Below are 11,783 nucleotides of genomic sequence, written 5' to 3' on the forward strand. Positions count from 1 at the left end.
TTTTTGTAATTATTTTCTGTAGCATTTTCTCTTCAGTTGAAACATCTCCTATATTCTCTTTACACTTTTGCACAAATGACCCAATTTTTGGTAAGCATCATTGATGAGTTCCATCTGTGTAATGATAGTTTAATGATAAATTATCAATGTGGTTTCCCTCCTGTCTTGATCATTATCCAAGTGACTCTTCTTGGTTTAGCAACAGGCCAGGAGGTATCTATGACATTTTGTTCAGGTTAAACAGTAAGAAGAAAACAAAATCTGCATTTTTTTTTCATATTTTAAACACAAGTCAACAAATAATTTGAAAGGACCCATGATTAGACAGTGAGGATTTTATGCTCCCTCAAGAGTAATTGAGATTGTTTAATTATATGGAAGAATGAGCATATCTCAAAGGGAAGCAAGAAAACATAATATTTAGATGACAGAATCATTAAGAAATGGCTTTGCACCCTGGCTACACCACTGTACACAGGAAATATCAGGGTGCAGTGGTGCATGCCTGTAATCCCAGCACTTCGGGAGGCTGAGGCGGGTGGATCACCAGGTCAGGAGTTCAAGACCAGTCTGATGAACATGGTGAAACCCCATCTCTACTAAATACAAAAAATTAGCCAGGTGTGGTGGTGCATGCCTGCAATCCCAGCTACTTGTAAGGCTGCGGCAGGAGAATCACTTGAACCCATGAGGCAAATGTTGCAGTGAGATGAGGTCATGCCGTTGTACTTCAGCCCGGGCAACAAGAGCAAAACTCTGTCTAAAAAAAAAAAAAAAAAAAAAAAAAGTTACTGCCCCACAAACCTTTTACATAGGATGATGAAGGATTCCAGAGCCCATGCAACCTCTAGGGGCTCCTACCCCTGCCACACCACACATATATCTTGCCTGTTACAGAGAAGAAAATGCCCAGTAAATTAATATCACAATCATTGGCACATACCCACCAAAAGACTCAAATTAAAATTTTGACAAAATTAAGTGTCAACAAGAATGCGAAGATTTGGGAATTATCAGACCTTGGAAGACTGTCGCTTGGTGTGTTAACACTGGGATAAAACCAATAATACCAAGTAAAACTGAAGGTATGTTTATCCTGTGACCTATGGTTTCATCTATTGCTTTATAGTGTACATAAATACACACTAATGGTAGCCAAATAGAAATACAAAAGTGTTCGCAACAGCATCACTTGTAACTGACAAAAATGAATACGACCCACATGTCCATCAACAATGAAGGGATACACACTAGTGTACTGTATTTTTTAATATATATTTTTTGAGACAGAGTCTCGCTTAGTCTCCCAGGTTGGAGTGCAGTGGCGTGATCTCAGCTGACTGCAATCTCTGCCTCCCGAGTTCAAGTATTTCTCCTATCTTAGCCTCCTGAGTAGCTGGGATTACAGGTGCATGCTGCCACTTCTGGCAAAGTTTTGTATTTTTAGTGGAGACGTGGTTTCACCATGTTGGTGAGGCTGGTCTGAAACTCCTGACCTCAGGTGATCCACCTGCCTTGGCCTCCCAAAGTACTGGGATTACAGGTGTGAGCCACTTCGCCTAGCTTTTTTTTTTTTTTTTTTTTTTTTGAGACTGAGTCTCACTCTGTTGCCCAGGCTGGAGTAGAGGGCACAATCTGGGTTCACTACAACTTCCACCTCCCAGGTTCAAGTGATAATCCTGCCTCAGTCTCCCAAGTACCTGGGATTACAGGTACACATCACCACACCTAATTTTTTTTTTTTTAAAGACAGAGTCTTGCTTTGTCACCCATGTTGGAGTGCAGTGGCCTAATCTCAGCTCATTGCAACCTCCACCTTGCAGGTTCAAGGGATTCTCCTGCCTCAGCCTCCTGAGTAGCTGGGACTACAGGTGCATGCTGCCACGCCTGGCTAATTTTTGTATTTTTAGTAGAGGTGGGGTTTCTCCATGTTGGCTAGGCTGGCCTGGAACTCCTGATATCAAGTGATCTGCTTGCCTCGGCCTCCCAAAGTGCTGGGATTATAGGTGTCAGCCACCGTGCCTGGCTGGTGGTATACTGTTCTAATAGAATGCAGACACAATGCTAAGTGTGAATCTTAAAAACTTAATATTGAGTAAAAGAAGGCAGCTGCAGCAGGATACAGACTATTACTCCAATTATGTAAAAGAACCACCAGGCAAAATCAGACTTTATGCTTATTAAAAATATGTAATAAGGACACTGAGGTCAGGAGTTCAACACCAGCCTGGCCAACATGCAAAACCCCGTCTCTACTAAAAATACAACAATTATCCAGGAGTGGTGGCAGGTAGCCCGTGCCTGTAATCCCAGCTACACAGGAGACTGAGGCTGCAGTGAGCCAAGATCACATCATTGCACTCCAGCCTGGGTGAAACAGCGAGGCTCCATCTCAAAAAAAAAAAAAAAAAAAAAGAGCGAGAGAAAAGAAAAGAAAGAAAATACATAATAAAATTACAAAGAGAAGCAAGGAGAAGATGGCAGATATCCACCGCTGGAAGTGGTGGGTCAGGCCTGTAATTTCAGCACTTCGGGAGGCCAAGACGGGACGATCATGAGGTCAGGAGTTCAAATTCAGCCTGGCTAGCACGGTGAAACCCCAAGTCTAAAAACAAAAAGAAAAGAAAACACTTTGGCCAGGAGTGGGGGCTCACACCTCTACTTCCAGCACTTTGGAAGGTGGAGGCAGGAAGATTGCTTGAGCCCAGGAGTCCAAGGACAGCCTACAGTCTGAGTGACATAGTGAGACACTATCTCCATAAAAAAAGAAAAGGCCAGGAGGTGGACGTGGCAGTGAGCTGAGATCTCGCCATTGCACTCCAGCCTGGGCAACAGGCCGAGACTCCATCTCCAAAAAAAAAATAAGATAAAGCAAATAATTTATGAAAGTAGGCACAACATTTAAAATGAGCTACTGAATGGGGTGTGAGAGAGAAAAGGTTACTTACCATTTTTATACCTATTGAATTGTATAACCTATGTAAGCATTACAAATTTAAATGTGCAATAATGCAGATAACTGAAATGTGGGTATGCTTTGATGAGGACTTTGCATTTCCCATTTGCTCAAATTCCTCATGATTCTAGATGCAAATGAATAGAAATGCAAAATGTAAGGAGACACAGGACTTCTGATAGCCCTTTCTTCTTTCCACGTTTTGTGTCTCTGCCTGTAGTTTACCTTATGAGTCCATATGGCTAATGAGCAAAATATTTTTCTGATGGATACCTGTGAACAAGCATTACCAAGTTAAAGATATTTCTGAATCTTGCACATCTTATTCACAGGGAAGCCTACTCATGCATAATAAAGCAGAGATGAATGCAAAAGGTTGCCACATAGATAATCAATTTCTAGTGAGCAATAATTAGAGGTAATGTAAAATGAGACAATTACTGCTTTTCATCATATCTTGAAAGAACTCCTACAGTCAATGATTTTGAAAAAAAAAATCTAAGTTCACTCTTTTATTTTCTATAATGAGAAGATATTATCCAGTAAAAGTTCAAGAGTCAAATCTGAAGGCAGCTTATCTGACCTGGCCACATGGTCTTACCACTTATTAAACATAGCTTTCTACACACTAACCTCTCCAGACCTCGGATCTTCAACTCTCTACAATGGAAGCCTAGTAGTATTTACCTCTAGAACTGCAGCTGAACTGAGCATTTTAGGAAAGGAACAAATACACACATGATATAGTCAGATTGTGAACCCAGCATAGCCCAGAATACAAAAATTTCTCAGTAAGAGAGATCCTCAAGAGAAAAATGAGATGTAGCCTATCTCAGTGGTCTTTCATGTGGCAAATGAAAAGTGAAAGTCCATAATGAGAAAGACATGGGCAGCCAGGGACACCATCCATTCAATGTAGATTCTGCAGACTAGCCTGGTTTGGGTGGGGATGTGGCTGTGAGGCAGAAGGCGGTGCGGGGCCCTGGCTGGCCACTGCAGGTGTCACAAGCTCTCTGGCGTTGGAGGCCCTGTGCTTGGCCTTGGTTTGAAGAGCTAGAGTCATCAGACCTCTGCAGTGGTCAGGTTCACCCCCGCTCTGCAGGCTTTGGCACTTCGGAAGATACAGAGGCCTGGGACCTCTGGGTGGTGTGGTTTCTGCCTTTTTCAGAAGTATGTCACCCAGCCTGGAGGTGCTGTGACCCACAGCCTGCATGTGAGGCAGTGGGGTGGGAAGAACCTGGGGCTTGACCCTATAGCCCACAGAGGCTGTCAGTACTTAGCCCAGCTGGGGCACGCCAGCCTTCACCTGGGGAGCCCTGGCCATTCATACACACCTCCAGGGGCAAATGAGAGTACGTGGTAACCTCATAGGACTGGGACTGCATAGGCAGAAATGACAAGTGCATTGATGGATCTGAGGTCAGTGAAGCGGAGTTCAGACCTGTAGGGGACTTCAGGGATGGCAGAATTAACCAGTCTGTGAGAGCTGGAGATGAGCTGTGCTCGCAGCCCCGCATCTGTCCCGTTCACCTGGGAAGGAGCACACCAGTGAATGAGAATTTGAGCACAAGATGAGAAAACGTGTTGGCCCCCAAGTGCCGGCGGGCTGGGATGGTGGCCACAGCACACAGGGACACCCCCATTATGCAGGAACCACTGCAAAGGGAAGGACCTGAGGGTTTGGGCCAGGGAGAGAGAGGAGTGTCTAGGAAGCTGGTGGCAAACCCCATGGCGGGAAGGGTGACCAGCAAGGCCCAGGCAGGTTTGCTGAGGTGCTGTGAGGCTCAGCCCAGTGGGAAATGGTGGGGCTTTGGGGACACATCCTTAAGAACCAACCAAGTGTGACTGTGGCCAGGGACTCCATGGGGAACACGGCCCAGGACGGATGCAGAGCTGAGGGAGTTTAGCTCTGCAAACCTGTAAGAAAATAGCCTGAGAGAGTTCCACCTGATTGCCCGGGGCAGAGGCAGGCTCAGGGGCAGACAGTGAGCCCGCCAGACCCTTTGGAAGGACCAGGTGAGGTAAGGCAAGTGTGCCAGCAAGGTAAGGCAAGTTTCTAGTTCCCACGTGGAGGCTGTCCCCTCCCCTGAGCTGCAGGGACAATGTCGAGATTCAGGATCCCAGTCCAGGATCAGAGGGAGGGCCAGGGCTGAAACTGGAGAAGGACCCCGGTCTAACTTCCTACCCAGCTGGTGCCCCTGTAGTCGGGCGGTATAGGTACAGCTATTATATTCCATGTTTTTCTCCTTTTTATTATTCTTTTTCCTTTTAGAGGGGTCTCCCTCTGTCGCCCAGGCTGGAGTGCAGTGACACATCTTGGCTTATTGCAACCTCCACCTCCTGGGTTCAAGCAGTTCTCCCGCTTCAACCTCTTGAGTATCTGAGAGTACATGCGCATGCCACCACACCAGGCTAATTTTTGTATTTTTAGTAGAGACAGGTTTTCAACCTTTTTTGGCCAGGCTGGTCTCAAACTCCTGACCTCAAGTGATCTGCCTGCTTCAGCCTCCCAAAGTGCTGGGGGTTACCGGCGTGAACCACCGTGCCCAGCTCTTCCTTCCAAAACAACGTAAATTTGTTGCCCAAAGACTTGAAGATACAGATAACTAGAAGTAAACAGTCTGGCACGTGGCTCATGCCTGTAATTCCAGTGCTTTGGGAGGCTGACGTAGGCAGATTGCTTGAGCTCAGGAGTTTGAGGCCAGTCTGGGCAACAACGGCAAGACCTGTCTCTACAAAAAAAAAAAATACAAAAATTATCCAGGTGTGGTGGTGTGTGCCTGTGTTCCCAGCTACTCCAGAGGCTGAAGTGCAAGGATCCCTTGAGACCAGGAAGCAGAGGCTATGATGAGCCAAGATCACACCACCGCACTCCAGCCTGGGTGACAGACCTTGTCTCAAAAAGGAAAATGCCTCCCACCCCATAGCTCCATCCTCAGACTCAGCCACTGATCTGTGGGGCGCCACCTGGACCCGTGGGGACGTTTTCCTGACAGGGAGACTTGAGTGGATGGTGATGTGGGCAGTGTCCCTTGCGGGGTCTGCATCATCCCAGGATACACCCAGAAGCCGCGCCCTGCACCAGCCTCAGCAGCACAGATGTGTTGAGGCCCAAAGGGCTGGGGGACAAACGTGGAGAGGTGAGCATGTCCACTCAGACTCACAATCCTGCCCTTAGTACCCCATTCCCCTGCTCTCATCCACTGGATGCTCCCACCTGCCCTTACAATACTGAGCAACCAGAAGTCCATGGCCAGCAAAAAGGCTTTCCTCTCAGCCTCGCTCTCCAGGACCCTGCTTATAGGTTGCAAATGAAAAGTTTGGCCTACATGCTTGACTGTGCTCCTCTGAGGGTTTTCCTGACCACAAATCCATCGGCAACGGAGTGATGCCCAGGGCTGGACTGAGCCTTTGTCTGGCTGTGTCCAGGAAGAGTAGGAGGTGGAAAGAATTTGGGAGATAAGCGAAGCCACTGGGTTATTTTTGAACAAGGTCTTCCTATGTCACCCAGGCTGGAGTGCAGTGGCACGATCCTGGCTCACTGCAGTTGTGAACTCCTGGGTTCAAGTGATCCTCTCACCCTAGCCTCCTGAGTCACTAGGACTACAGGTGTGCACCACCACACCCAGCTCACTTTTAACAATTTGTTGTAGAGACAAGGTATCCCTGTATTACCCAGGCTAATTTCAAACTGCGGGCCTTGGTGATCTTCCTGCCTTTGCCTCCCAAAGTGCTGGAATTACACGTCTGAGGCACCGTGCCTGGGTTCCTTGTGCTTTCTGTACACATTCAGGAGGCCGGTGGGAGACCCTGGATCCAGAGATTGAGGATGATGCTGGCCTTCTCCTACCCTGGGGATCAAGCAGTGCCCAAGGGCACAGCCTGGAGAGCTGTGGCCTGTGTCACCCACTGCGGGTGCACAGCGGTGTAGAAGCAGGGCTAGGAGATCCCCTGCAGATGTGTGTCTTAGTGAGCCCCCTGCAGGGTGGGCTCTGTGGGTGTTGGGCCAAGTACTTCCGTATCACAAGCTGGTCATAGTTCAGACCAAGCAGTGCAAGGCACGTCCACTGAGTGCCAGGCACAGTGGTACCCCAGAGGGTGCTCCCACTCTTGGCCTGGCTCGTGCCTCCTGTGGGGAGGCAAAGCCACCAGCCCGGGGCGGGATGTGGTCAGACCTGGAGAATGAATGCTGTGGATCAGCAGCCCTTCCCAACCCTGACCCTTCCTCCTCCACCTAGCAGTGGTTCAGGCCCACTGAGGAGCACTGCTGGTGTGCCTGCTGCTGAAGCACCTGCATGCTTTCAGAAACAGCCTGAAGCCAGAGCAGACCTCACCCACTTCCATGCCACCAGGTCCCTGGAGGAGTTCAAAGGGTGGGTGACCCTTGTGGCTTCCCGCCACTTTTGTCTCCCCTGCTTTCCTCTCCTCAGCTATTGCCCACAAGGATCTCACCCCAGGGCATAGCGAACAGGGTAAGTCCTCTCCTGCTCACAGAGCACTTGAGGCCTCTGGAGGGCTAGGCATGTGCCTCATCACCCCGACCAGCGGGCTCCCAGAGCCTCTCTCTGGCCAGACTGGCCAGAGGCCTCATCATGCTGCCATCTCTAGCTCCTCCCTACTCCTATCAGAAGAGCTGGTGTGGCCCTGACTCCAGGCCCACCAAAGTGGGCTGTCTGTGTAGGACTGAGATGAGGAGCATGTGGGAGCTGCGCTGGCTCAGGCGCCTATGTGCTGTGTCTCCTTGGGATGTTCACTGGCCTCTCTGAACTTTGATTTCTTCCTCTGAGAAACAGGGGCTGAAGCCAACTCTGACCTCCTGGAGATCCCCAGTGCTCTCCCCTGGCAGAGCTGACCCTCCTTGATGGGAGCCCTGGGATCATCTGTGAGCAGGGCCTCCTTACCGGGCAAGCAGCAGGTGACCCTATTTCCTGCAAGGCCCCGTCCCAACGTTTGTCCAGCAAAAACTTGACCTTTTCATGCAGCATTGCTTTGGCCACTGGCCCCTGGACACATCGTTCAAAACTCTTGAGTATTGCCGTGTTACATACATGTCTGTGTTCTCTATGTATCCTAATGAGAGTGGTCCCGTGTGGCAAATGAGAACAAGTATAGAGGAGGTGGAGAAGAGGGGACTGTTGGAGGGCCACACGGTTCTTTTAGTTTCCAAAGCAAACCCTCAGGTACCGGAAAGCCCTGCCCTGTCCCAGCTTTCTGGTGCCAGGCAGGTTCCTACCCTTACCTGTCCAGGGAGCACTGAGCCCCTTGGGCTGGGAAAAACCCACCCATGGCCCTGGCTTCTAAACGGCCACCAACAGAGCCAAACATCACAGGGCTGTGCACATCTCTCCTGCACCCTCTGGGGGATGGAGGAAGAGCCAGCCCCACCCAGCTGCTAGCTGGGACAGGGACTCTAAGCCACCAGAGGATTTGGCCCCCAGCCACTGGGCCCTCAGCTCACGCCCCCTCCCACAGGTCCTGGAGATGTGGCTGACCTACCTGCAGCCATGGCAGCATACTCCAACAAGCAGGCTCCCGGCAGTGACAGTTCCATTGACTCCCGGTGCGTTGGAAAAATAAGCCTCAGCCTCTCTCCTCACAGTCATGCCACTGGCTCCTGGGGATGGATGTTGCTCCTGTGGGCCAGTAAACCAAGCCAGCCGCCTATCTTGGGGTCAGCCTGGCCCTGGCCCCAGTGGTCTCCTGTGGTCTTCTCCCAGGCCTTCCCTAGTGAAGCACAGACCAGCCCTTCCTAGACTCAACTTTGCCGGGTCCTGAAACTGCTTTCTCATGGAAGCAGTGCACCAGTGACCCATCCTGCCCTGTCCCCTCCCACTTCTGGTCCAGATAAACATTCAGCAACACCCAAACTATCCCTTGACCCTCACCCGCACAGAGGAGAGTACAGCAGTGGCCGTCTTGCCTTCATCCCCTGCTTGATCCTCATGGCAGACCTCCAGGCTAACGTGGCACCTGGGGTGCCCACTAACCTCTTCTCTTCTTGCCCAAGCCCTTCCCCTTTGGATCCTCTAGGGGATCGTCCATTGGCCCCCACAGGCTGAGCCAGCCTCTGCCATGGTGGCCTCATTCCTCTTGGAAACAGGCCTCAGCCTTGCCAAAAATACAGTGTCCTCAAAGGGCCTGGGTGTCACCTGCCCAGATCTGGCCTGCTCTCCGTGCCCACCCACAGCCCTCTAAGCTATCATCTATGACATGTTATCACCTTGGCCAGAGAGTCTGGAAGTCCAGGGACGAGCAGCGGTCTTATGGGCACGGAGTGGTGCAGCCCCTGCCCCCATCGAGAGGGCTGATCCCAAATTGCCACCTCAGTCCCCAGGGCACTCTCTGTCCAGGAGAATCTGCTGATGTACACAAAGCCGTTCGTGGTCTTCCTGAACCGCGAGCTCTGCACAGACTTGGTCAGCCCCAAACATGCACTCATGATGTTCCCAGTGGTCAAAGTCTTTGCCCAGCCCAACAGTGACCGAGATAATCCAGGTAAGTCCTCAGTCTGGACCCGTCTGGCAGACCCCGACCCAGCCAGACCAGGCCAGGACCTTAGCTGGTGGGTGGCAGGTCTGCAGAAGGGAACCACGTGCTCAGAGTGGGCCCCAGCAAAGGGTGCTGTGGAGACTCCTGGGACACATCTGCACCCTGAAGTGTGAGACTGGCTGCACCCCCGCCTGCCCTGCAACCACCAGGCACTGAGTGAGGGACTGCAGGTGTGCCCATAGTGGGGAGCTGCACAGTCCAAGCTGTGGCCCCACTTTCTTGCTGGTGACTTGTGGCAGCTGCCTCAGGTGGTGAGCCAGGTCTCTGCTATGTGTTCATCCTGACTGGATTGGGCATTGGCTTCTGTCACCACTCCTGGTGTTTGCCACCTGTAAACACTGCTGGGGGCTCGGTGAGCCACCAGCTACCCCACCCGCCCTCCCTATGTCAGCCACCTACTGCATGGGAGACACTACAACCCAGGGCCTCAGGATGACACCCCTGAGTCATGGCTCCCCAGACACCTCAGGGACCACCCAAAGTTTTGCAGGCAGCAGCTGGGTACTTGGTGCCCCTGGGTGGGCACCAGGTTCGTCTCCTGCCTTCCAGGTGAGCAGCTGTTCCTGGAGCCAGAGCTTGTCATCCCTCCACTACCAGCACTGACTCTTCACAGCCCTGTCACTGTGGCTGCCAGCAATCACTGATGCGTCCTTCGAGGTGAAGAGCCACGTTTACAGCCTGGAGGTCCAGGACTGTCAGTACACTCTGATATTTGTGCCAGAGGGCCACATCCTGGTGAGTGATCACCAGCGCCCATCCTCAGGGACCCTGGAGCCATGGGACTTAACAGTCCCCACAGAGTGCTGTGTTCTGGTGGGAAGGGTCAAGGCTGGGCTTAGGGTTAAGGCTGTATCTCCTTCCCCCTTTTCAGTAAAGTCTGGTTTTTCCTGATAACAAAGGCAGTGTTGTTCAGAATATTTAACATTTAGAAGATCATCCTTTAGTCTTTAAAAGTTCCCTGGCAGAAGCTGCTCCTCCTGGCACTCAGCGGTCTGGCTGCGGATTGGTCTTGCGGCCCCCGGGCTGCCTACCTGGGTGGCAGCACAAGCCAGTCTGTCAGTGACCTGCCTGCACCTCCCACATAGGCCCTGCGCCTTGCTCAGCTCATTATGCAGACCAAGCACACAGTCAAGTCCATCTTGGACCAGTGTGGAGAGTGCCCTACAGCTGCTCCTTCCTGTCCTGACTGGGCTTTGGCCCCATGAACCCCAACGGCTCTTACCCAGCCAATGACCTGGACAATATGGGGCAGGATGGTGTCCAGCAAACAGAGTACCACCTGGAAGTGGCCCTGGAATACCTGCGCCAGATATTTCAGGTACAAACTATGGCTGTTTTCCGGTACAAACAGCCATCAGGGTCCCCTTCCTCAAAGGATTCGTTCCCCCTCAGCCTGTGATCAGCCAAGTGCCAGACCCAGGCCCCACTCAGATGGAGCCAGTATTGTGGGAGGCAGGGCCACACCCCCATCGCCTTGTTGGCACTGTTAGAGGCCTGTGGGGTGAAGACCACTCCCCTCCCTTCACCTTGATGCTGAGGGCAGAGGCGCTTCTCTCTGGCAACTCAGTAAGTTCAGCCCACACACTTCACACTCGCCTGGGGCACCACCCAGAATGAGAATGAAAATAAGCAGCTCCTCGAGGGCATCACGGGTGAGGATGGACTCATTCTCCCAGACCTGGGTCAGTACCAGCTGAGAGGTCCCTGTCCCAGAGGTGCATGGGTTGGGCCCTGACCTGTCCCCAGCTCCCTCCTCCCCTGTGAGCAGAGGCAGCTCCGCTCCTCTGAGTTGTGTGTGAGCTGTGTTTTCTGACTTGTCCCTGCAGCCTGGGTTTCTAAATCATCAACGTGCTGTCAAGGTTTGAAATTTTAGTACCAGGGGAACCCAGAGCTGCAGTCCATCTTAGACTACGAGATTGCCAGCTTGGTCTGTGCACTCTTCTGGTGGTCGTCTGCCATCGACTGCAATGACTGGGCAGAACGAACCTCGCTTCTTCAGAGGATTCTGGATGCTCCTGTCCAGGGTGCAGTCCCAGGGTGGCCTGTGGGGGTGGGGCACTGTTGTCCTGTGATGCCACCATCCCAGGCCTCCCTGCCTTGATGCATCAGTTTGCAGGCCAGATGGTGGGTGACTCTGCATTCCTGGGACGACTTCCTCAGCAGTTTCTCTCTCTACCATCTCACGAGCTTGCGCTGGCCAGCAGGCACCTGGTAAGCCCCATGGGTAGAGACTGGCCACCAGCCACTCCCATGACCCCAGGTTCAGCCTGCACCTCCT

At 51.7% G+C, this 11,783-nt stretch overlaps 1 long non-coding RNA gene across 2 annotated transcripts; it reads right to left on the reverse strand.

Annotated features, from left to right (window-relative positions):
* Nucleotides 1-286: 286 nt before the first annotated feature.
* LOC139361367 (uncharacterized) lies at nt 287-9,650 on the reverse strand. Of its 2 annotated transcripts, none has more exons than XR_011618931.1 (3): nt 9,177-9,650; nt 8,453-8,589; nt 287-760 (listed from the first exon to the last, which is right to left on the reverse strand). It is a non-coding gene; the product is annotated as an uncharacterized lncRNA (long non-coding RNA). The 2 variants fall into 2 exon arrangements; XR_011618930.1 differs by lacking the exon at nt 287-760 and adding an exon at nt 2,939-4,486.
* Nucleotides 9,651-11,783: the final 2,133 nt, after the last annotated feature.

Source organism: Macaca nemestrina, unplaced genomic scaffold (genome assembly GCF_043159975.1).
Source record: "Macaca nemestrina isolate mMacNem1 unplaced genomic scaffold, mMacNem.hap1 Scaffold_45, whole genome shotgun sequence".
NCBI classification, from domain to species: domain Eukaryota; kingdom Metazoa; phylum Chordata; class Mammalia; order Primates; family Cercopithecidae; genus Macaca; species Macaca nemestrina.